We start from the raw sequence: 25,784 nt of genomic DNA, 5'->3' as shown, positions 1-25,784 counted from the left end.
GTCGATTTCGACTCAGAGCAATTCTATAGGACAGAGCAGAACTGCCCCATGGGGTTTCCAAGGAGTAGCTGGTGGAAATGAACTGCAGACCTTTCGGTTATCAGTCAAGCTCTTAACCACTGCACCACCAGGACTAGGGAGAAAATACTCAGAGAAGAGGATGCAGCCTAAGACCAAGTTCTGAGGAACCCCAACATTTAGAAGGTATCTTAGTTTCTTAGTACTGCTATAATAGGAATACCACAAATGGGTGGCTTTAACAAACAGAATTTTATTTTCTCACAGTTTAGGAGATAAGAAGTAAAAATTCAGGGAACTGGCTCTAGGGGAAGGATCTTTCCGTCTGATCTGGGAGAAAATCCTTGTCTCAACTACTCTAGTGTTCTTCTCAGTGCTCCTTGGAGATCTCCACAAAGCATCTATGTTTCCCCCATTCCTGCTTGCTTTCTTTGTGCTTAATCTGCTCTTTTATATCTTATAAGTGATTGGTCTAAAACACACCTTACACTGACATGGCCTTATTAACATAACAAAGAAAACCCTATTCCCAAATGGGATTACACTCACAGGTATAGGAGTTAGGATTTACAGCTCATATTTTGGGCGGACACGCTTCAAACCATGACAGAAAGCAAGTAGAAGAAAAGATGGCATGGGAGAGAGAGAACAGAAGCCAAGAGAGGTAGGAAGTTGATTCACTTGTCAATCTCAGAAAGACCCTTTGTTAGAGCTGAGTTGTGCCTTATCAATACTATTTCCTCCTGTGTTGCTCAAGATTAGGTTCAGCTACATCTAACAAAAAACTGCAAAATAACAGTTGGTTAAACAAGAAAAAAGTTTATTTCTTACTCTTGTAAATGAAGTCTATAAATAACGTCCAGAAGTAGCCAGTCCGTAGCTGCCAAAGGGTTCCACACTACCATCCTTGGCATGTTGGTTTCCATTTTCAAGGTCACCTCGGGGTCTAAAATATCTTGTAGAGCTCCAGCCATCTCATGTACTTTAAGAAAGTAGTAGGAGGAAAAGGAGAAGGTCACTAAGAATACAGCCCTTCTTTTTAAGAACTCTTCCAAGACATCCCGTACATCAATTCCACTTGTATTTCATTGGCCGGAAGTTAGTCACCACATCCACACCTAGTTTCAAGAGAAGGTTTTGTTTGTTTTTTGTTCTTTAAATATGGGCAGCAATACGCTCAGTTTAAAATGGCATTCTGTTAAGGAGGAAGAGAAGAATTGTAATTGGGGCATGCAACTAGTCATGTCTGCCATACCCATCATCCTCAGATTATGAGTGGAATATGCCTTCCCTATCACCTCCTTCTGAGAACCCCTGAAACTCTCGAAAGGCGACATAGTATAAATGGATAAAAGTGTGGCCCTGGAGCCAACTACATGGCTTATATTCAAACTTTTAAACTTACTAGTTGTGTGGCTTTTGGAAAACTGATTAACCTCTGTGTGCTTCAGTTTCTTCTGAAAATAAGGAAGACAATAGTAGCTATAGGGTTGAAATGAAAATTAAATAAATTAATACTCGCTAGGAATATTCTAATGAGTTACAATGTTGCATTACACAAAGAAATCACTCAGTAAATATTGGTCATTATTATGCTCTTAGAAATGCTCCAAAATTTTAATACCAGCTGGTTCCTAGGATAGATATTCATCAACCCCAGCCTTCTATCACAAACACATTGCCACTACCTAAATATCTTACCTGAAATTTCCATGTATAAAAGGGAGCTTTGAACAGAGCTACTTCTAGCCAGGTTTGGATCCACCCTGCAAGAGGAACCAAGGCTTCTAAACCTACTGAAATCTTGAGTAAGATTGGTTCCATCCAAACCCTTCCTTTCTTCCTCTCCTCAACACCAAGCCTTCCTCACCATTTTGACTGCTTGGCACGGACCTCCCAGCCCCCTCCCAATCCCATTTTAAGTATGCCTCAATAGATGCAGCACCTACTTTTTTCTCCCACCAAAAATTTTTAAGGGAATAACTGTGCTCACTGATCCTCTAGCTCCTCAAATTGAAGTAAGAAATACACAAATTCGTATTATTTAGGTAGCCAGTGTGCTTAGGTTCCATACTAGTGCAGTTTGCTAGGTAATGAGAGATACTAGTTTCAGCAACTATATAAAAAACTCTTCATATGAAACCAGCTTTTAGAGAGAAGAGTATGTTTCACAATTCCCTGGCTGTGTTTGTTATTCATGGAAAACATAGCTATCCACTGCCTTTACCAAACCCTATATTTCTAAGCTATTTCTTAGTTTTTATTTAATATCACCACCAATATGCAAAATATACGCTAAAATCTTTACATACAAACTATATTATTTAATTTCATTTAAAGATTTATCCTATTTTGCACATGAGGAAACTGAGGCATAAAGAGATAATAAAGCTTGCCTATTGTTAATCTGTGGTGCTGGGCTAATGATGACAGACGAATAGTGGTTGCTGTGTTGCTGTAATGCTGGAAGCCATGCTCCTGGTGCTTCAAATAACAGCAGGGTCACCCACGGTGGAAAGGTTTCAGTGGAGCTTCCAGACTAAAACATACTAGGAAGAAGGACCTGGCTATTTACTTCTAAAAAAACTGGTCAGTGAAAAACTAGCAGGAGAACATTGTCTGATATAGTTGCAGAACATGAGCCCTTCAGGTTAGAAGGCACTCAAAAATACAACTGAGGAAGAGCTGCCTCCTCAAGGTAAAGTTGACTTAATGACATAGATGGAGTAAAGCTTTTGTTACCTTCATTTGCTGCTGTGGCATGACTCAAAATGAGAAGAAATACCTGCAAACATCCATTAATAATTGGAATGTAGAAGGTATGAAGTATGAACCTAGAAAAATCAGAAGTTGTCAAAAATGAAACAGAACGCATAAAGATCTATATGCTAGGCATTAGTGAGCTGAAGTGGGCTGGTAATGGCCACTTTGAATCAGACAATCATATGGTCTACTATGCCGGGAATGAAAAATTGAAGACAAATAGCATTGCATTCATTGTCAAAAAGAACATTTCCATATCTATCCTGAAGTACAAACCTGGAGGTAATAGAATAATATCTATATGCCTATAAGGAACACCAGTAAATATGACTACTGTTCAAATTTATGCACCAACCACTAATGCCAAAGATGAAAAAACTGAAGATTTTTACTAACTTCTGCACTCTGAAGTTGATCAAGCATGCAATCAAGATGATTTGATAATTATTGCTGATTGGAATGCAAAAGTAGGAAACAAAGAAGAATTGGTAGTTGGAGAATATGGCCTTGGTGATAGAAATGATGCCAGAGACTGCATGATAGAGTTTTCCAAGGCCAATGACTTATTCAACAACATAAATGGCAACTATACACGTGGACCTCACCAGATGAAAAACACAGAAATCAAATCGACTACATCTGTGGAAAGAGATGAGGGAGAAGCTCAATATCATCATTTAGAACAAGGCCAGGGTCGACTGTAGACTAGACCATCAATTGCTCATATGAAAGTTCAAGCTGAAGAAAACTAAAACAAGTCTACAAAAGCCAAAATATGACCTTGAGTATATTCCACCTGAATTTGAAGACCATCTCAAGAATAGATTTGACACACTGAACACTAATGACCAAAGACAGAACGAGTTCTGAGATGACATCAAAGACATCATCCATTAAGAAAGAAAAAGGTCATTAAAAAGATAGGAAAAAAAGAAAAGATCAAAATGGATGTCAGAAGAGACTCTAAAATTTGCTCTTGAATATAGAGCAGCTAAAGCAAATGGAAGAAATTATGAAGTAAAAGAGCTGAACAGATTTCAAAGGGAGGCTGGAGAAGCCAAAGTAGGGTATTATAATGTATAAAGACCTGGATTTAGAAAACCAAAAAGGAATAACACTCTCAGCATTTCTCAAGCTGAAAGAACTGAAGAAAAAAATTCAAGCTTTGAGTTGCAATATCGAAGGATTCTATGAGCAGTGGTTAAGAGCTCAGCTGCTAACCAAGAGTTTGGCAGTTGGGATCCACCAGCTACTCCTTGGAAGCTCATTGGGGCACTTCTACTTTGTACTACAGGGAAGGTACGAGTTGGAATTGACTTGACAGCAATAGGTTTTTTTCAACGAAATGAGAAAAATACTCAGTGACCCAGGAAGCATCAAAAAGAAGATAGAAGGATTATAGAGTCACTACTAAAAACAAATAGTCAACATTCAACTATTCCAGGAGGTAGAATATAATTGTGATGGTTGGGGCTGTGTGTCAACTTGGCTGGGCCATGATTCTCATGGTTTGGTAGTTATGATGTAGTTTGGTGGTTGTATGATGTTGTGATCGCTTCCATGAAGAGATTTGATATAATGTGATCACCTCCATGATGGGATCTGCTGTAAGTAGCCAATCAGTTGAAAGGGAGTTTCTTGGGTGTGTGGCCTGCATCGAATATAAGTGGACATTCTGGCAGAGCTCAAGGACTTTTGTCTGCAGCTGGCTCCTGTTCATCAGACCTCCAGTTCTGGGGACTCGAGCTAGCAGCTTACCTTCAGTTTTGTCTGCTGATCTTGGGATATGTCCATCTTTGCAGCCTGTGAACAAGAGCCCTGCTCTCTGACCTGCTGATCTTGGGTTCACCAGCCCCTGCAGCTATGTGAATCAGAAGACGCCTCTATCCTGACCCAGGGACGTGGGACGTTCCAGCCTCTACAACCACATGAGCCATTTCCTTGATATAAACCTTTTATATATGTGTGTTTATATGCTTTACTGATTTTGCTTCTCTAGGGAACCGAGCACCTAAGACAATGATCAAGAGCCGATGGTACTGAAGGAAGAAGTCCAAACTGTGCTGAAGGCACTGGTGAAAAACAAGACCCTAGGGACTGGCAGAACACTAATTGAGATGTTTCAACAAATGAATGCAGCACTGGTATTGCTCACTCATTTATGACAAGAAATTTGGAAGATAGCTACCCCAACCAACTGGAAGAGATTCATATTTGTGCCTATTTCAAAGAAAGGTGATCCATCAGAATGGGGAAATTATTGAACAATACCATTAATGTCACACAAGTAAAATTTTGCTGAAGGTAATTCAAAAGTAGTTGCAGCTGTACATCAACAGGGAATTGCCAGAAATTCAAGCTGGATTCAGAAGAGGGTGTAGAAAAAGGGATATCATTGCTGATGTCAGATGTATCTTTGCTGAAAGAACAGAATACCAGAAAGATGGTTACCTGTGTTTTATTGACTATGCAAGGCATTCGACTGTGTGAATCATAACAAATTATGAATAACATTGTGAAGAATGGAAATTCCATAACACTTAACTATGCTCAAGCAGAGCCTGGACATAGACCAAGAGGTAATTGTTCAAACAGAACAAACGTTTGCTCTGTGGTTTAAAATCAGTGTGTCAGGGTTGTATTCTTTCACCATACTTATTCAAACTGCATGCAGAACAAACAATACAAGAAGCTGGACTATATGAAGAAAAACACAGCACCAGGATTGGAGGAAGACACATCAACAATCTGTGATATACAGATGACACAACCTTGCTTTCTGAAGCGGAAGATGACTTGAAACACTTATTGATGAAGATCTAGAGCCTTCAGTACGGACTACACCTCAACATAAAGAAAACAAAAATCCTCACGGGGGACCAATAAGCAATATCATGATAAATGGAGAAAATACTGAAGCTGTCAAGGATTTCATTTTACTTGGCTCCACAGTTAATGCCATTGGAAGCAGCAATCAAGAAATCAGACATTACATGGGGCAAATCTGCTGCAAAAGACGTCTTTAAAGTGTTCAAAAGCAAAGATGTCACTTGAACAAGTAAGTCATGCCTGACCTAAGCCATAGTATTTTCAATCGTCTCATATGCATGTGAAAGCTGGACAATGAATAAGTAAGACTGAGAAGAACTGATGCTTTTGAATTATAGTGTCGGCAAAGAATATTGAATATACCATGGACTGCCGGAATCAACAAGTCTGTCTGGAAAACATACAGCCAAAACATTCCTTGTAAGCGAGGATTGTGAGACTTAATCTCACCTACTGTCATGGACTGAACTGTGTCCTCCAAAAGTATATGTCAACTTGGTTAGGCCATGATTCCCAGTATTGTGTGGTTGTCCTCCATCTTGTGGTTATAATTTTATGTTAAAGAGGACTAGGGTGGGATTGTAACACCCTTACTAAGGTCACATCCCTGATCCAATGTAAAAGGAGCTTCCTACAGTATGGACTGAACCACCTTTTATCTTACAAGAGGTAAAAGGAAAGGGAAGCAAGCAGAGAGTAGGAACATCATACCACTGAAAAAGCAGTGCTGGGAGCAGACTGTGTCCTTTAGACCCACGGTTCCTGCATGGAGAAGCTCCTAGTCCAGGGGAAGATTGATGACAAGGACCTTCCTCCAGAGCCAACAGAGAGACAGAGGCTTCCCCTGGAGCCAACACCCTGAATCTGAACTTCTAGCCTACTAACCAAAAAAAAAACCCAAACCCACTGCCATTGAGTTGATTTTGACTCATAGAGACCCTACAGGACAAAGTAGAACTGCCCAATAGAGTTTCCCAGGAGTGCCTGGTGGATTTGAACTGCCCGCCTCTTGGTTAGCAGCTGTAGCTCTTAACCACTATGCCGCCAGGGTTTCCTCTAGCCTACTAGAGTGTGAAAAAATAAATTTATCTTTTTTAAAGCCATCTATTGTGCTATTTCTGTTATAGCAGCACTAGATAACTAAGACACCTGCTTTGAACATATTATCAGGAGGGACCAGTCCCTGGAGGAGGATATCATGCTTGGTAAAACGGAGAGTCAGCAAAAGAGAGGAAAACCCCCAATAAGGTGGATTGACACACTGGATGCAATGATAGGCTCAAGCATATCAATGATTGTGAGGATGGCGCAGGACCAGGCAGTGTTTCGTGTTCTGTTATACACAGGGTCACTATTAGTTGGAACTGACTCAATGGCACCAAATAACAACAACATGGTGCTGGGAACTTTAGTAGACCAAAAGTTATTTTGACCGATACAAAACAATTATGCATAGTGTGACCTATAATTTTGTGTAAAAAAAATTATACATAGAGGTGGAGCCAAGATGGCAGAGTCAGATGCTTCCTGTGAGCCCTCTTACAATAAAGACCTGAAAAAAAAAAACAAGCAAATTGATTATATATTGCAGTCTAGGAGGGATCAGACTGAGTGGCAGCAGGAGGGAGAGACAGTTCAGAAGCTGTGAAGATTTGCCAGACCTGTCCTGACCTGGCCAGCACCCTGCAGGCTAGATCAGCTGGCATGTGCAGGATGAGGCAAGCACTAGTGCTTGGGATGCATTCTCCACGCTGGGAGAAACCAAGCAGTGGAGAGTCCGAACAAGCCTCTGGAATCAGGCAGAAGTGGCACTGAATCTGTGAACATTAAGTGCAAGCATCTAACCTACTGCACAGGATCAAAAAAATTCTTCCCCCTCTGGTAAGTAACTCTCTCCCATTCACCCACAGCCCCTTTGCCTAGGCACAGACATAAGGAGTCCACAGACTTTGAATGCCTTTCAGTCCTGCCTAGACCTGTATGGGCCTATTTCAACAGTGTAGGCCCTCGTTAGCATAGTACAAGAGGGTATATACCTGAAGGCTATTTTCAACTGTATCAGCTAAGGGGGAGAGGTGGATTCATGAAATTTGACATCACCTTGCCAATTAAGCAGGATACTCACCTACCCACATCAGGTGCCTGAGGACTGGTGGCTCAACACCCTCCACCTAGCCAACCACAGCAGGGGTCCAAAAATAAGTAGTGCCTCCCAGTCCTTACAGCCAATAGCCCTGGGTGCCCAAAGTCCAGCTCCAAAACCCACCCACCTACATGTTCTAAGGACCAGGGAAATTCCTTCCTCCCAGGCACTCAGGGGCAGCTTTCAGCCCTCTACCTTCTTCAGCACATAACCTCCTACTGCAGCCAGATACCTGTGCTACTTCAATCACCCCTATGTAGCCCTGCCCATACAGGACCGTAGATGAGAGCCTGCAACACACACTTGGTGACCAATGACCTGAATGCCTGAGCTGAATCCACACAAGAAAAGTAAACAGACTCCTGGGCCCACATACCTAGTAACAGCTCTAACCACCTGGTGACAGGACGTGACAGCTTCAAAGACACCAATAATCAAAGTAGCTCACAACACTAGCCTATTTGGGCATATCAAAACAAAACAAGAAACTAGGATACAGTAAGCAAACACACACTAAATATAATAAGTTATTGATGGCTCAGACACAGCAGTCAATATCAAATCACACGAAGAGGCAGCCCATAATGGCATCAGCACACGACCAAAACAAAGAACCAAGAAACCTCCCAGAGGAAGATATAATCTTGGAATTACCAGAGGTAGAATTCAAAAGATTAATACACACAGCTCTTCAAGAGATCAGGAAGAAAATCAGGCAAAATGCAGACCAAGCCAGGGAACACACAAAGAAACAGAGGAACTTAAGAAGGTTATACAAGAACATAATAGCAAATTTAACAGCCTGCAAGAATCCACAGAGAGACAGCAAACAGAAATCCAAAAGATTAACAATAAAATTTCAGAATTAGAAAACTCGATAGAAAGACATAAGAGCAGAATTGAGGCAATGGAAGGCAGAATTAGTGAGATTGAAGATAAAGCACTTGACACCAGTTTATTTGAGGAAAAATCAGACAAAAGAATCTTAAAAAACAAAGAAACCCTAAAAATTGTGTGGGACTTTATCAAGAGGAATAACCTATGAGCAACTGGAATACCTAAACAGGGAGGGATAATAGAAAATACAGAGAGACTTGTTGGAGATTGTTGGCAGAAAACTTCCCTGATATCGTGAAAGATGAGAAGATATCTATCCAAGAAGCTCATTGAACCCCACAAAGGGTAAATCCCAAAAGAAAGTCACTAAGAATATTATGATCAAACATCAAAACCAAAGATAAAGAGAGAATTTTAAGAGCAGCTAGGGATAAATGAAAAGTCATCTACAAAGGAGAGTCAATTAAGACTAAGCTCTGACTACTCAGCAGAACTTGTAGGCAAGAAGGCAATGGGATGACATATGTAAAGCCTTGAAGGAAAAAACTGCCAGCCAAGATTTATATATCCAGCAAAACTGTCTCTCAAATATGATGGTGAAATTAAGGCATTTCCAGATAAAGAGAAGTTAAGGGAATTTGTAAAAACCAAACCAAAATTACAAGAAATACTAAAGGGAGTCCTCCAATTAGAATATCAATAACATCAGATAACAACCCAAGACTAGAACACAGGACAGAACAATAGATATCAACCCAGATAGAGAAGTCACAAAAATAAGTCAAAGCTAAAACACTGAAACACAGATGTCAATACACAAAAGATGACAATGTTAAAACAAAAAGAAAGGGAAAAAATAATATAGTTATAGAATTTTCATATGGAGAGGAAATTAAGACAATATCAAGAAATAAAAGATTGGCTTAAACTTAGAAAAATAGAGGTAAATATTAAGGTAACCACAAAGGACACTAACAATCCTACACACAAAAATAAAAAACAAGAAAAACATAAAGACGACTCAGCAAATACAAAAATCAACAGCAATGAAAAAGATGAAGAGAAAAAACATAAAGAAAAATGACGCAGCACAGAAAATTAAGTGGAACAAAGAAACTCTCAACAACACACACAAAAAAAGACATCAAAATGACAGCACTAAACTCATAAAAAAAAAAAACTCATAGCCATCAATAATTACACTGAATGTAAATAGACTAAACAGAAAAATAAAGACACAGAGAGTGGCAGGATGGATTAAAAAAAACATGATCTTTCTACATGCTGCCTACAAGAGACACACCTCAGACTCAAAAACACAAATAAACTAAAACTCAAAGGATGGAAACAAATATATCAAACAAACAACAATCAAAAAAGAGCAGGAGTGGCAATATTAATCTCTGACGAAATAGACTTGAAAAGAAGATCCACCACAAAGGAGCAGGAAGGACACTATATAATAATTTAAGGGTCTATATACCAGGACAACATCAATAACAATCAATAACAGAAAAAGCAAGGAAAAAAAATCAAATACATGGACATCAAACAAGACCTTGCTCAAAAACTACTGGGTTATACAAGAAATAAATGACAGAATAAAGAAATTCACAGAATGAAATGAGAATAAAAACATATCCTATCAGAACCTTTGGGACACAGCAAAAGCAGTGCTCAGTGGTCAATTTATAGCAATAATTGCACACATACAAAAAGAAGAAAAAGCCAAAATCAAAACATTAATCCTACAACTCAAACAAATAGAAAGAGAGCAATAAAAGAAGCCCACACTTAACAGAAGAAAGGAAATAATAAAAATTAGAGCAGAAATAAATGAAATAGAGAATAGAAAAACAAAGAAAGAGTTAAGAAGACCAAAAGCTGGCTCTTTCAAAAGATTAACAAAATCAATAAACCATTGGCCAAACCGACAGAAGAAAAACAGGAGAGGAAGCAAGTAACCTGAATAAGAAATGAGATGAACAATATCACAACATACCCAACTGAACTTAAAAGAATTATAACAGAATACTATGAAAAATTGTACTCCAACAGATTTGAAAACCTAGAGGAAATGGACACATTTCTAGAAACACACTACCTACCTAAACTAACACAGAGGTAGAACAACTAAATAAATCTATAACAAAAGACGAGATTGAAGAGGAAATTTTAAAAACTCTCCCCCCCCCCCCAAAAAAAAGCCCTGGACCTGATAGCTTCACTGGAGAATTCTACTAAACATTCAGAGAAAAGTTAACACCACTACTACTAAAGGTACTTCCGAACCAAAAAACCAAACCCAGTGCCGTCAAGTCGATTCCGACTCATAGCAACCCTAGAGAACAGTGTAGAACTGCCCCATAGACTTTCCAAGGAGCACCTGGTGGATTTGAACTGCCGATCCTTTGGTTAGCAGCCATAGCACTTAACCACTATGCCACCAGAGTACTTCAGAGCACAGAAAAGAATGGAATACTCCCAAACTCATTTTTTGAAGCCAGCATAACCCTGATACCAAAACCAAGTAAAGACACCACAAAAAAAAAAAAATTACAGACCTATATCCCTCATGAATATAGATGCAAAAATCCTCAACAAAACTCTAGCCAATAGAATTCAACAATATATCAAAAAAATAACTCACCATGACCAAGTGGGAATCATACCAGATATGCAGGGATGGTTCAACATTAGAAAAACAATCAATGTAATCCATCACATAAATAAAACAAAAGACAAGAACCACATGATCTTATCAATTGATGCAGAAAAGGCATTTGACAAAGTCCAAACTCCATTCATGATAAAAACTCTCAGCAAAATAGGAATAGAAGGAGAATTCCTCAACATTATAAAGGGCGTTTTGACAAAGCCAACAGCCAACATCATCCGAAGTGAAGAGAGTCTGAAAGCATTCCCCTTGAGAATGGGAACCAGACAAGGATGCCCTTTATCACCACTCTTATTCAACACTGTGCTGGAGGTCCTAGCCAGAGCAATAAGGCAAGAAAAAGAAATAAAAGGCATCTAAATCGGTAAGGAAGAAGTAAAAGTATCCCTATTTGCAGATGATATGACTTTATACAAAGAAAACCCCAAAGAACCCACAAGAAAACTACTAGAACTAATAGAAGATTTCAGCAAAGGATCAGGATACATGATAAACATACAAAAATCAGTTGGATTCCTCTACACCAACAAAGAGAACTTCGAAGAGGAAGTCACCTAATCAATATCTTGCCTCCAGGAAGATGAAATATTAGGAATAAACCTAACCAGAAATGTAAAAGACCTATGCAAAGAAAACTGCAAGACATTACTACAAGAAACCAAGAGACCTACGTAAGTGGAAAAACATAGTTTGCTCATGGATAGGAAGACTCAACATTGTGAAAATGTCTATCCTACCCAAAGTGATCTACAGATACAATGCAATTCCGATCCAAATTCCAATGATATTTTTTAGTGAGATGGAGAAACAAATCACCAACTTCATATGGAAAGGGAAGAGGACCCAGATAAGTAAAGCATTACGGAACAGGAAGAACAAAGTGAGAGGCCTCACACTACCTGATTTTAGAACCTTTATAGTACTACGGTAAATAGCCTGGTACTGGTAAAACAGATACATAATCCAATGGAACAGAATTGAGAATCCAGATGTAAATTCATCTACCTATGAGCAACTAATATTTCACAAAGGCTCGAAGTCCATTAAATGGAGAAAAGACAGTCTCTTTAGCAAATGGTGCTTGCATAACAGGCTATCCATCCGCAAAAAATTAAAACAAGGCCCATACCTCACACCATGTACAAAAACTAAAAATGGATCAAAGACCTAAATATAAAATCCAAAACGATAAAGATCATGGAAGAAAAAGTAAAGACATGCTAGGAGCCCTAATACATGGCATAAACAGAATACAAAACATAACTAACAATGTACAAACACCAGAAAAGAAACTAGATAACTGGGAGCTCCTAAAAATCAAACACTTATGCTCATCAAAAGACTTCACCAAAAGAGTAAAAAGATTACCTACAGACTGGGAAAAAGTTTTTGGCTACGACATATTCAATCAGAGTCTAATCTCTAAAATCTACAAGATACTGCAAAACCCCAACAACAAGACAAATAGTGCAATAAAAAAAATGGACGAAGGATATGAACAGGCACTTCACTAAAGAACACATTCAGGTGGCTAACAGATACATGAGGGAATGCTCACAATCATTAGCCATTAGAGAAATGCAAATCAAAACTACAATGAGATACTATCTCACCCCAACGAAGTTAGTATTAATTCAAAAAACACAAAATAATAAATGTTGGAGAGGTTGTGGAGAAAGTGGAACATTTATACATTGGTAGTGGGAATGTAAAATGGTACAACCACTTTGGAAATCGATTTGACTCTTCCTTAAAAAGCTAGAAATAGAAGTACCATACCATCCAGCAATCCCACTCTTGGGAATATATCCTAGAGAAATAAGAGCCTTCACACAAATAGATATATGCACACCCATGTTCATTGCAGCACTGTTCACAACAGCAAAAAGATGGAAACAACCTAGGTGCCCATCAACAGATGAATGGATAAACAAATTATGGTATATACACACAATGGGATACTACGCAACAATAAAAAACAATGAATCCACGAAACATCTCACAACATGGATGAATCTGGAAGGCATTATGCTGAGTGAAATTAGTCAGTCACAAAAAGACAAATATTGTATAAGACCATTATTATGAGAACCCAAGAAAAGGTTTAAACACAGAATAAAGCCTTCTTCGGTGGTTACAACGGTGGGGAGGGAGAGAGAGGGAAATTCACTAACTAGATACTAAAAAAAAAAAAAACCAGATAGTAGACAAAAATTATCTTAGGTGAAGGGAAGGACAACACACTGTACACGGGAAGTCAGCATAACTGGACTAAACCAAAAGCTAAGAAGTTTCCTGAACACAACTAAATACTTCAAGGGACAGACTAGCAGGGGTGGGGGTCTGGGTCCTATGGTTTTGGGGGACATCTAGGTCAACTGGCATAACAAAGTTTATTAAGAAAATGTTCTGCATTCCACTTTGGTGAGTGACATCTGGGATCTGAAAAGCTTGTGAGCAGCCATCTAAGATGCATCAGTTGGTCTCACTCCATCTGGAGCAAAGGAGAATGAAGAACACCAAAGGAACAAGGAAAATATTAGCCCAAGAGACAAAAGGGCCACATAAAGCAGAGACTCCATCAGCCTGAGACCAGAACAACTGGATGGTGCCCGAATACCACCAATGACAGCCCTGACAAGGAACAGAAGAGAGTCCCTGATGAAGTAGGAGAAAAGTGTGGTGCAGAACTCAAATTCCAGCAAAAAGACCAGGCTTAATGGTCTGACTGAGACTAGAGGAACTCCTGAAGACATGCCCCCAGACTCTCTGTTAACCCATAACTAAAACCATTCCCATAGCCGACTCTTAAGACAAAGATTAGACTGGAATATATGAGTCAGAATTGACTCGATGGCAGCTGGGTTTTTTGGTATAAAATAAAATAACACTCGTGAAGAGTGTTCTTATTTCAAGTAGATACACAAGGCCAAATGGGCGGCTCCTGTCTGGAGGCGAGATGAGAAGGCAGAAAGGGATAGGAGCTGGTTGAATGGACGTGGGAAACCCAAGGTGGAAAGGGGTCGTGTGCTGTCACATTATAGGGATTGCAACTAGGGTCACATAACAATATGTGTATAAATTTTTGTGTAAGAAAATAACTTGAGCTGTAAACTTTCACCTAAAGCACAATAAATAAATAAATAAATAAAAATTATATACATACAGACATATATATGTAAAATTATCCATAGGGCAATAAAAAAAAAAAGCCTGGGTGGATATATAAGGGTAAGTCAAAAAGAATTGCTAAAAAATCATAGAAACCTTCACTAAACGCAAAGAGAAAAATAAGCTAAAAATCAAAAGATGAAAAAAAAATATGTCAAGCAAACAGCAACCAAAAAAGAGCAGAAGTCACAATATTAATCACTGCTAAAATAGACTTTAAGGCAAAATCCAACATAAGAGACAAGGAAGGGTACTCTTTAATGATTAGTCAGTCCACCAGGAGGACATAACATAATAAATACTTACACATCCAATGACAGAGCTCCAAAATACATAAAACCAACTCTAACCGAATTGAAAAGAGAAATAGACAGTTCCACAATAATAGTAGGAGACTTTAACACACCATTTTCGATGAAGGACAGAACAACTGAAAAGAAACTCAAAAAAGATACAGAAGATCTAAGCATCAAAATCAAGCAACATGACCTCATAGACATATACAGAACAATCCACCCAACAGCAGCACAATACACATTCTTCTGCAATGCATATGGATCATCTCCGGAATAAACCATATTTTAGGCCACAAAGTAAGCCTCAATAAACTAAAAAACATAGAAATAATACAATGCATTTTCTGAAATCACAATGCTATGAAATTAGAAATCAATAACGGGTAGAACAAGAAAACAATCAAATACATGGAAATTGAATAGTACCTTACTTAAAAACCACTGGGTAATGGAAGAAATTTAAAAAATGAAAATTTTTAAAAATTCTTAGAATCAAAAAAGAATGGAAACACAGCATACCATAACCTCTGGGACACAGTAAAAGCAGTGCTCAGAGATCAATTTATAGCAAAAGGCACACATTGAAAAAGAGGAAAGGGCCAAAATCAATACCTTCACACTACAACTTGAACAAATAGAAAAACAGCAGCAAAAGAAGCCCACAGCCACCAGAGGAAAGGAAATAACAAAGATTAGAGTCGAAATAAATGAATCGAAAAACAGTCAAAAGAAAAAGACTAGAAGTTGGTTCTTTAAAAAGATCAACAAACCACTGGCCAAACTGACAAAAGAAAAGGAGAAGATGCAAATAATCCAAATAAGAAATGAGATTGGGGACATTACAAAAGAACCAACTGAAATAAAAGGGATCATAACAAAATACTATGAAAAATTATGCTCCAACAAATCTGAAAACCAAGAAGAAATGGAAAAATTTCTAGACACTTACTCAAACTAACACAAACCAAGGTAGAAAATCGGAACAGATCCACAACAAAAGAAGAAATTGAAGATGTAATTTAAAAAAAAAAACTCTGACCTGGACGGCTTCCCTGGAGAATTCTACCAAACATTCAGAGAAATGATGACATCGATAGTATTCAAACTATTCCAGAACACGGAAATGGAAGGAATATTCCTGGATTCATTCTATGAATCCACAATAAGCCTGATACCAAAACCAGGCAAAGACACCACTAAAAAAAAAAATGTTATAGGCCAATATCCCTCATGAATATAGATGCAAAAATTCTCCAAAAAATTCTAGCCAATAGAATTCAACAGCATATCAAAAAAAAATGACCAAGTGGGTTTTGTAACAGGTACGCAAGGATGGTTTCACATTAGAAAACCAATCAATGTAATCTACCACAGAAATAAAACAAAGAACAAGAACCAATTGATTACCGTGGTCAATGCAGAAAAGGCATTTGATAAAGTCCAACACCCTTTCTTGGTAAAAATACTCAGCAAAATAGGAATAGAAGGGAAATTCCCCAACATAATTAAGGGCATATTTACAACACCTATGGCCAACATTATTCTCAATAGAGAGAGACTGAAAGCATTTCCCTTGAGAATGAGACCCAGACAAGGATGCCCTTTATCAGCACTCTTATTCAATATTGTACTGGAAGTCCTAGGTAGAGCAATAATGCAAGAAAGGGAAATAAAAGTCATACAAATTGATAAAGAAGAAGTAAAACTATCTTTTGTCACAGATGATATGATCATACACAGAGACTCACAAGAAAGCTACTGAAACTAATAAAAGAACTTAGCAAAGTGGCAGGGTACAAGATCAACATACAAAAATCAGTTGGATTCCTCTACACCAACAAAGAGAACTCCAAAAAGGAAATCAGGAAAACAATACCATTTACAATAGCCCTCAAAAAGATAAAATACTTAGGAGTAAATCTAACTAAAGATGTAAAGGACTTACACAAAGAAAGCTACAAAGCACTAATGTAAGAAAACAAAAAAGACCTACATAAATAGGGAAACATACCACGCTCATGGATAGGAAGATTTAACATTGTGAAAATGTCAATACTACCCAAAATGATCTACAAATATAGGGCAACCTTGATCAAAATTCCAATAACATCCTTTAATAAGATAGACAAATTAATCACCAACTTTATATGGAAAGGAAAGAGTCCCCAGATAAGGAAAGCATTATTGAAGAAGAACAAAGTAGGAGGCCTCACACTCTCCAACTCAGAACCTATTTTACAACCACAGTAGTCAAAACTGCCTGGTACAATGACAGACACATAGAACACTGGAACAGAATTGAAAACCCAGAAATAAATCCATCCACCTACAGATGGATGAGCTTCAATAAAGGGTCAAAGTTCGTCACATGTGGAAGAGGAAGTCTCTTTTTAAAAAATGGTGCTGGCAAAACTGGATAATCATTTGCAGAAAAATGAAACAAGATGCATACCTCAAACCATACACAAAAACTAACTTAAAATGGATCAAATACCTAAATGTAAAACATAAAATTATAAAGGTCATGGAAGAAAAAATAGGTACAACACTAGGGACCGTAATACATGGCACAACTAGAATACCAAACATAACTAATAATGTACAAACAGCAGAAAAAAAAAAAATAGCTGGGATCTTCTAAAAATTAAATACTTATGCTTCTCAAAAGACCACCAAAAGAGTAAAAGAGAATCTATAGACTGGGAAGAAATTTTTTGGCTATAACATATCCAACAAGGGTCTAATCTTTAAAATATATAGAACACTTCAACAATAAAAAGAGAAACAACTCAATTAAAAACAGGCAAAGGACATGAACACACACTTCACCAAAGAAGACGTTCAGGTGGCTAAAAAACACATGAAGAGATGCTCGCAATCATTAGCCATTACCAAAAAAAAAAAACCAAACCTGTTGTTGTTGAATCAATTCTGACTCATAACCATCAGAGAGATGCAGATCAAAACTACAATGAATACCATCTCAACCCAGCAATAATAGCACTGTTCAAAAAAAACAGAAAGCAACAAATACTGGCGAGGTTGTGCGGAGATCAGAACTCTTATACGCCGCTGATGGGAACGTAGAATGGTATAACCACTATGGAAAATAGCATGCTGCTTCCTTTAAAAGGCTGGAAATAGAAATATTATATGATCCAGCAATCTCATATTCTAGAGAAATAAGAACTGTCACAAGAACAGACATATGCACACCCATGTTCACTGCAGCATTATTCACAATAGCAAAAAGACAGAAACAACCTAAGTGCCCATCAGTGGATGAGTGGATAAACAAAATATGGTACATATCCACAATGGAATACTACACAATGATAAAGAATAATAATGAATCCACAAAACATCTCACAACATGGATGAATCTGGAGGACATTATGTTGAGTGAAATAAGTCAATCACAAAAGGACAAATATTGTATGAGACCACTATTACAAATAGTCAATAAAAGGTCTGCACACAGAAAGAAGCATTTTTTGATGGTTACCAGGGATATGAGGGTAAGGGAGGGAAAATCACTAACTACAGAATAGACACGTGTTAACTTTGGTGAAAGGAAAGGCAGTACACAATATGGGAGAAGTCAACACAACATGATCAAGGCAAGGGTAAACACTAAGAGGTACACAAGAATAAAATGCAATGATGGTATATACTATAACATACACAATCCTGTAATAACAAATAATAATTTATGAGTGGATACATAGGTAGCTATGTATGCTGAATAGGTGTGGGAGGGCTATAGAAGTACATCCACATACATATACAGATTTGGCTGTAGATATTTCTACATACATACAGTCATCATTCAGTATCCTCAGGGGATTGCTTCCAGGACCCCCCTGCAGAAATCAAAATCTGCGAATGTTCAAGTCCTTTATATAAAATGGCGTAGGGTTTGCATATAACCTGCACATATCCTTCTGTATACTTTAAATCATCTCTAGATTACTTGTACCAAAAAAAAAACCCATTGCCGTCGAGTCGATTCCAACTCATAGTGACCCTATAGGACAGAGTAAAACTGCCCCATAGAGTTTCCAAGAAGCGCCTGGTGGATTCAAACTGCCAGCCTTTTGGTTAGCAGCCACAGCACTTAACCACTACACCACCAGAGTTTCCAGATTACGTATAAGACCTAATAAAATGTAAATGCTATGTAAATATTTGTTATACGGTACTATATTTTTTAGGGGATAATGGCAAGACAAGAGGTGAACAACGCTCAGACAAAAAGTGCTGGAGAGAGACTGAAGATCTGTGACATTATGGGAGGCTACAGCAGGGGCTACACATCACTTCATTCCCATGAATTCAGTGTAATGCTCAGCATGCAGCAAATTCAAATTTTGCTTTTTGGAACTTTCTTTTTCCTCAAATACCTTCAATCCACAGTTGGTTGACTCTGAGGACATGGAATCTGCAGATACAGAGGGTCAGCTGTATTTGTATGTGCTGCATGTATATTCATCTATAATACAGCACATAGGGACACAGTCATGGAAACATCCTAGACAATAACCAAACACCTTGTGGAACTGAATTACTGGGCTTGAAGGCCAAGGACCACACTCTAGGCATAGGTAGGTCAATTGGCATAACATGGTTCATAAAGACAATGATCTCCATCCTAGTTTGGCGAGTAGCATCTGGGATCTTAAAAGCTTGAGAGCAGCCATCTAAGATACAACTATTGGTCTCTTTCCATCTGGCACAAAAGAGAGTGAAGAAAACGAAAGACTCAAGGAAAAAATTAGTGCAAAGGACTTATGAACCATAGAAACCAGAGCCTCCACTAGCCTGAGACCAAAAGAACTACATGGTGCCCAGCTATCACTACTGACTGCTCTGACCAGGATCACGGTAGAAGGCCTGGTTAGAGTAGGGAAAAAAATGTAGAACAAAATTCAAATTCATTTAAAAAAGGCCATATTTACTGGTCTGAGAGAGACTGGAGGAACCCCTGAGACTATGGCCCTTAGACACCCTTTTAACTTGGAACTGAAGCCATTCCTGGAGATCATCTTCAGGCCAAATAATAGACACGAAAAAACCCACTGCTGTCAAGTTGATTCCGACTCATAGAAAACCTATTGAACAGAGTAGAACTGCCCCACAGGGTTTCCAAGGAGCGTCTGGTAGATTCAAACCACTGACCTTTTGGTTAACAGCTATAGCTCTTAACCACTATGCCACCAGGGTTTCCAAAATAATAGGCAGGCCTATAAAATAAACAATAACATCCGTGAGAAAAGTGCTCCTCGGAACAATCATCTATATGAGACCAAAAGGGTAACATCTGCCCAAAAGCAATGATGGGGAAGGCAGGAAGGAGCAGGAAAACTGGATGAGTGGAAATGGGGAACTCAGGGTGGTAGTGGGGAGAGTGCTATGACTTATTCATTGGAAAACTAATTTGCTTTGTAAATTTTCACCTAAAGAACAATGAAAAAATAAAAGCTGTGGTCCAACTATATGCTGCCTCTATGATACAGACTTTGGATTTAAAGACACAAATACATTGAAAGTTAAAAAAAAAATGGAAGAAGATAGAACATACAAATGGTAACCAAAAGAGCTGGAGTGGTTATACTAATAGTGGACAAAATAGACTTTAAGACAAATATCGTTACTGAACAATATTTATTATTGCTATTGATAAAGACTATTTTATAATGGCAACAGGGACAGTCCATTAAGAAGATATAAAAATTATAAATACATATGCACCTAACAACGGAGCCCCAAAATACTTGAAGTAAAAACTGACATCCAACATAGTATTGGAGGTTCTAGACAAGGCAGTTAGGCAAGAAAAAGAAACAAAAAAGTATTCAGGTTGCAAAAAAGTAAAATTACCCCTATTTTCAGATGACGCATGTCTGGTTTTTACTTCATATATTTTTGAGCTCTGTTATTAGGTACATACACATTTATAATTTTTACATCTTCTTGACAGATTGTACCTTTTGCATTATAAAATATTCTTTGTGGTATAGTGATTAAGAGCTATGGCTGCTAACCAAAAGATCCACAGTTCAAATCTACCAGGCGCTCCTTGGAAACCCTATGGGGCAGTTCTACTCTGTCCTATACGGTTGCTATTAGTCGGAATTGACTCAATGGCAACTGGTTTGGGTTTTTTGGTTTTGGCTGATCTGAAGAATCCACAAAAAAAAAATGAGAACACATGTCCACACAAAAATATGTACGTGAATGGTCATAGCAACATTATTCATAAGAACCGAAAGGTGGAAACAACCCAAATGTCCCTTAACTAATGAATGTATAAATAAGATGTGGTATATCCATACAATGGAATATTATTCATCCATAAAAAGGAATGAGGTATGCATGCTACAACATGGATGAACCTTGAAAACATGGTAAATGACAGAAGCCAGACACAAAAGCACACATGGTGTATGATTCCATTCATGTGAAATGTCCAGAATAGGCTAATCCATAGAGACAGAAAGTAGATTAGTGGGTGACAAGGGATGTGAAAAAGGAGTATTTAGTGACTGCTAAAAAAAAAAAAAAAAATCAACTCAATGGCAATGGGTTTGGGTTTGGGGGACTTGTTTTTTGGTTTTTGGGTTTTTTTGAATGAGTATGGGGTTTCTTTTGGGGCTGATGAAAATTTTGGAATCAGAAAGTGGCAATGAGTATACAACCTTGAGAATATACTAAAAACCACTGGGTCGTACACATTAAAATGTTGAATTTTACAGTGTGTGAAAATGTCAATATAAAAAAGTAAATTTATAAAGTTAATTGAAAATATGCATCTGTTAATGGTGATCTGTAATGAGATTTTACAACTTTTATTTTTGAAAATGTCATTTCACACAGATATTGTTCTGTGCCATCGAATCAATTCCAACTCATAGCAACCCCATAGGACAGAGTGGAACTGTCCGATAAGGTCTCCTAGGCTGTAATCTTTACAGGAGCAGATTGTCATGTCATTTCTTTTGCAGAGTGGCTGGTGAGTTGAACCCCTGACCTTTCAGTTAGCAGCCAAGCCGTTAACCACTGAGCCACCCAGTCTCCTTTCACACAGATACATACTGCCCAATACTGACATCAATGCGTGATCTTCTGATTTTAATTAAGCATATTTGTCACCTGGAAGGCACATATAGATTTATCTTAGATTCTTTTCTTGATATTTTCCTTTTAGCATGTTATTATATTGCGGGTTAACGACCTCCAACTGAAGGTTAGGTGGAAACTCCTCAGTTTCACGGTTAAATGATTTTTGAAATATGAAATTTCCTTTGTACTTGTATCAAGGTCAAAAAATGCTGCTGAAAAATGTATCTGCTGCAAATGTAGGAATGGAGATCTCATTATTTGTTTGAACTTCTGACAGCACAGGGAGTGCATAAAGCAGCCTGACATTATTTGCGATTAAACATTAGTTGTCAAAATGACTTTACCACAACCTAAGTTTCTCATGTAAGCGCTGTTTGCTTTGTAAATTTAGGTTGAATTCATTAAGAAATATTATCAAATCTGCAGCAAAAGCTAATCTTCAAAGCCATTCAGCGTTTGATAATAGTGATTCAAAGAGATTTTCATTCACAAAAATTTCATTCTCAGCTCTGAGTTAAAGAAAATCACAATAACCCCAAGAGTACAGCTCCTGGACATCCTTTTAACTCAGTTCTGAAGCCACTCCTGAGGTTCACCTTTCATCTGAAGATTAGACAGGTCTGTAGGGCCAACAATAACACACATGAGGAACGTGCTTCATAGTTCAATTATGTATATGAGACTAATGGGCGCGCCAGCCCAAAAGCAAGATGAGAAGGCAGGATGGGGCAGGAAAATTGGATGAATGAAAGTGGAACCTGGGGTGCAGAAGGGGAGAGTGTTGACACATCGTGGGGCTGCCAACTGATGTCACAAAATAATTTTGTATTAATTGTTTAATAAGAAACTAATTTGCTCTGTATACTTTCACCTAAATGACAATTAAAAAAGTAAAAAATCACAATAAAGCGTTACATCTGCTAAGCCATTGAACTGCCATGTAGAAGGGCAAGTCAGGATATTTATTTTCCGTTTATAACAAAAATTCACAGAACTAACAATGGTTAAGTTCACAAGAGCGGATGAAGTTCACTGTTATCACTACTAGTTAATAACATATGATAAAACCCCTGATATTTTCTGCAAAGCACCCGCTGATGAATAATACAATGGAGAGCCAAACGCTTTAAATACTTTTCATTTTCAAAAGCTTTGTTAATTTGTTCTATCAAGCCTTTTTCTGTTTCACAAATATTCTTTTATCACCATCGGCTGTAACACATTTTAGCAGATACGGTCTTAGGTTGTACTAAATTCGTGTTTTCTCAACTTCTTTGAAAACATTTTCAAATGTAGTTTCTCCATGCAGACTACTTAGAGGGCTCATTCTTCGATTTCTTGCAATTTGGTATTGACTCTTCAAATAAACAAACAAAAAAACCCCGAGAAATATCAGTAACATCTGTCAACTCATCAAGAGCCAAGGAAAACCACTTGAAATCATCTGACTTGGTTTTTAAGTATTGATGGTCTTCCCAATGTCCTCCCCAAGTTGACCAACTGTTCTCATCAAAAGGCTAATGATCTTATACAAATATGTTTTCTCTGGACACGTGTCTTCAGCTGCTACATTCAAACATGATTTAATTAATTCACCATCAGTAATTCATGTCTGTCTAACAAATGAACCATTTGGAAACTTGCTTTGGGTGCAGCCTCATTTTTTATTTTTGGGGAAAAAAAAATCTGCTGTGTTGAGATATTCCATGTTGAATTTTCTAATGATCATTGCTTTCCTATGAGTTGAGAATATTGTGATGCCTAGTCTGGTAAAGTTGATGTATATGTACTTTTTCAGCACAGCTGTAGTATCACTGCATAGTAAACACAATATTTTAATAACCAACTTGTCAACAAAAATAATCTAAGTTCTATTGCGCTTTAAAAGCATAAAATTCAAGGTCCACTTTTCCCTACTTTTCCTTGTTTTGACATAGTGGAACTAAAATGGTAATAAAAAAAAAGTAAATAAAATGACATGGTATGGCAATGCACATGGTACTCAAAGTGCTGTCAAGTTATAACTGCATCGACCCAATTTATAGTGCACGAAGCAGCAGTAGGAAGCAAGGAGAGAGCCACATATGGTCTCCGTCACAACTACTCCACTCTACTGTCACAGCACAAACGCAGTCACAGACAATACATAAACAAATTAATGTGGCTGTGCTCCAATAAAAATTTATTTATGGACCCTGACATGTGAGTTTTTTGTAATACTTATGCTCAAGAAATTTTATTATTTTTTTCAACCACTTAAAAATATAAAAACCATTCTTACCCACACAAAGAGTACAAGTAAACCTCTGGCAATCTGAATAAGATTGGCGAATTGTATCAATGTGAATATCCTAGTGTGATGTTATACTACATAGTTTTACAAACTGTTACCATTGGGAGAAAATGGGAAGGTGTACAAGGGATACCTATGTATTGCTTGTTATAAACGCATGTGCATCCACAATTATCTCCAAAGAAAATTCAATTTAAAAAATTCTTAGCCCTCAAACTATACAAAAACAATCAGCAGGCCACATTTGTCCTGTGGGCCATAGGTTGCTGACTGCTGAATTATGTAGGGAAAAGGTCTATTAGATATGACAAGAAAAGCAGAATCCACAAAAGGACAAATTCATTAATTGAACTTAACGAAAATGAAAAACGTGTACTCTTCAAAAGACACTGTAAGAGAATAAAAAGACAAGTCACAGGCTGGGAGAAAATCTTTGCAAAGCATATATATGATAAAGGACTTATACCCAGAATAATTAAAGAACTTTCAAAACTCAGCAACAATCTATTTTTTTACATGAGGAAAAGTTTTGAACAGACATATCATCAAAGAAGATACATGGATGGCAAATAAGGACATTAAACGATGATCAACATCATTAGTTATTAAGAAAGTCCAAATTAAAATCACAATGAGAGATCACTGTACATCTATTAAAATGTCTAACATTAAAAATACCGAAGTGTTGACAAGGATGTGGAACAACTAATATTCTTGTGCACCACTAGTAGGAATGTAAAATGGTACAATATTTTGTAAGACAGTTTGTTATTTTCTTAAAATATTATACACCCACCCACTATACCATCCAACTATTCCACTCATAGGTATTTACTCAAGAGAAAAGGAAATACATGTCCATAAATGACTTTCACACAAATGTTCAAAACAGCTTTATCTGTAAATGCCAAAAACTGGACATAACTAGAATGTCTACCAATGAATGAATTGATAAACAAATCATGGCATACCCATACAACAGAATACTACTCAGCATTAAAAATAATGAACTATTGATACACACAACATGAATGAATCTCAAATAGTTATGCTGAGCAAAAGAAGCCAGACCCAAAAAAGTACATACTGTATGATTCCTTTATATATAAAATTCTAAAAAACGCATATTAATCTATAGTGACAGAAAATAGATCATTGGTTGCTTTTGATGGGAAGTGGGGAGGATCTGGACAGAAAATAGATCATTGGTTGCTTTTGATGGGAAGTGGGGAGGATCTGGAGAGACGGATTACATACCAAACACCAAACCCAATGTCACTGAGTTGATTCCAACTAATAGCAACGCTATAGGACAGAGTTGAACTGCCCCAAAGGGTTTCCAAGGAGGAGCTGGTGGATTTGAACTGCCAACCTTTCGATTATAAGCCAAGCTCTTAACCACTGCACCACCAGGGCTCCACAGATTACATAGCGGGACAAAAATTCTTTGGGGTGATGGGTACGTTCACCATTTTGTTTGTGATGATGTTTTCACAGGTGAATATATATGTCATAATGTATCAAATTTTATACTTTAAATATGGATAGTTTAGTGTATGTCAATTATACCTCAATAAAGCACTGGTTTTTTTTAAAGCTGTTATAGTTAGTTTTTCTTTGGGGTTTTTTTTTTTT

The sequence above is a fragment of the Loxodonta africana genome, chromosome 14 (assembly GCF_030014295.1).
Source record: "Loxodonta africana isolate mLoxAfr1 chromosome 14, mLoxAfr1.hap2, whole genome shotgun sequence".
NCBI lineage: Eukaryota > Metazoa > Chordata > Mammalia > Proboscidea > Elephantidae > Loxodonta > Loxodonta africana.
The sequence above is the reverse complement of the archived record's forward strand: the minus strand, read 5'-3'. Positions refer to the sequence as shown.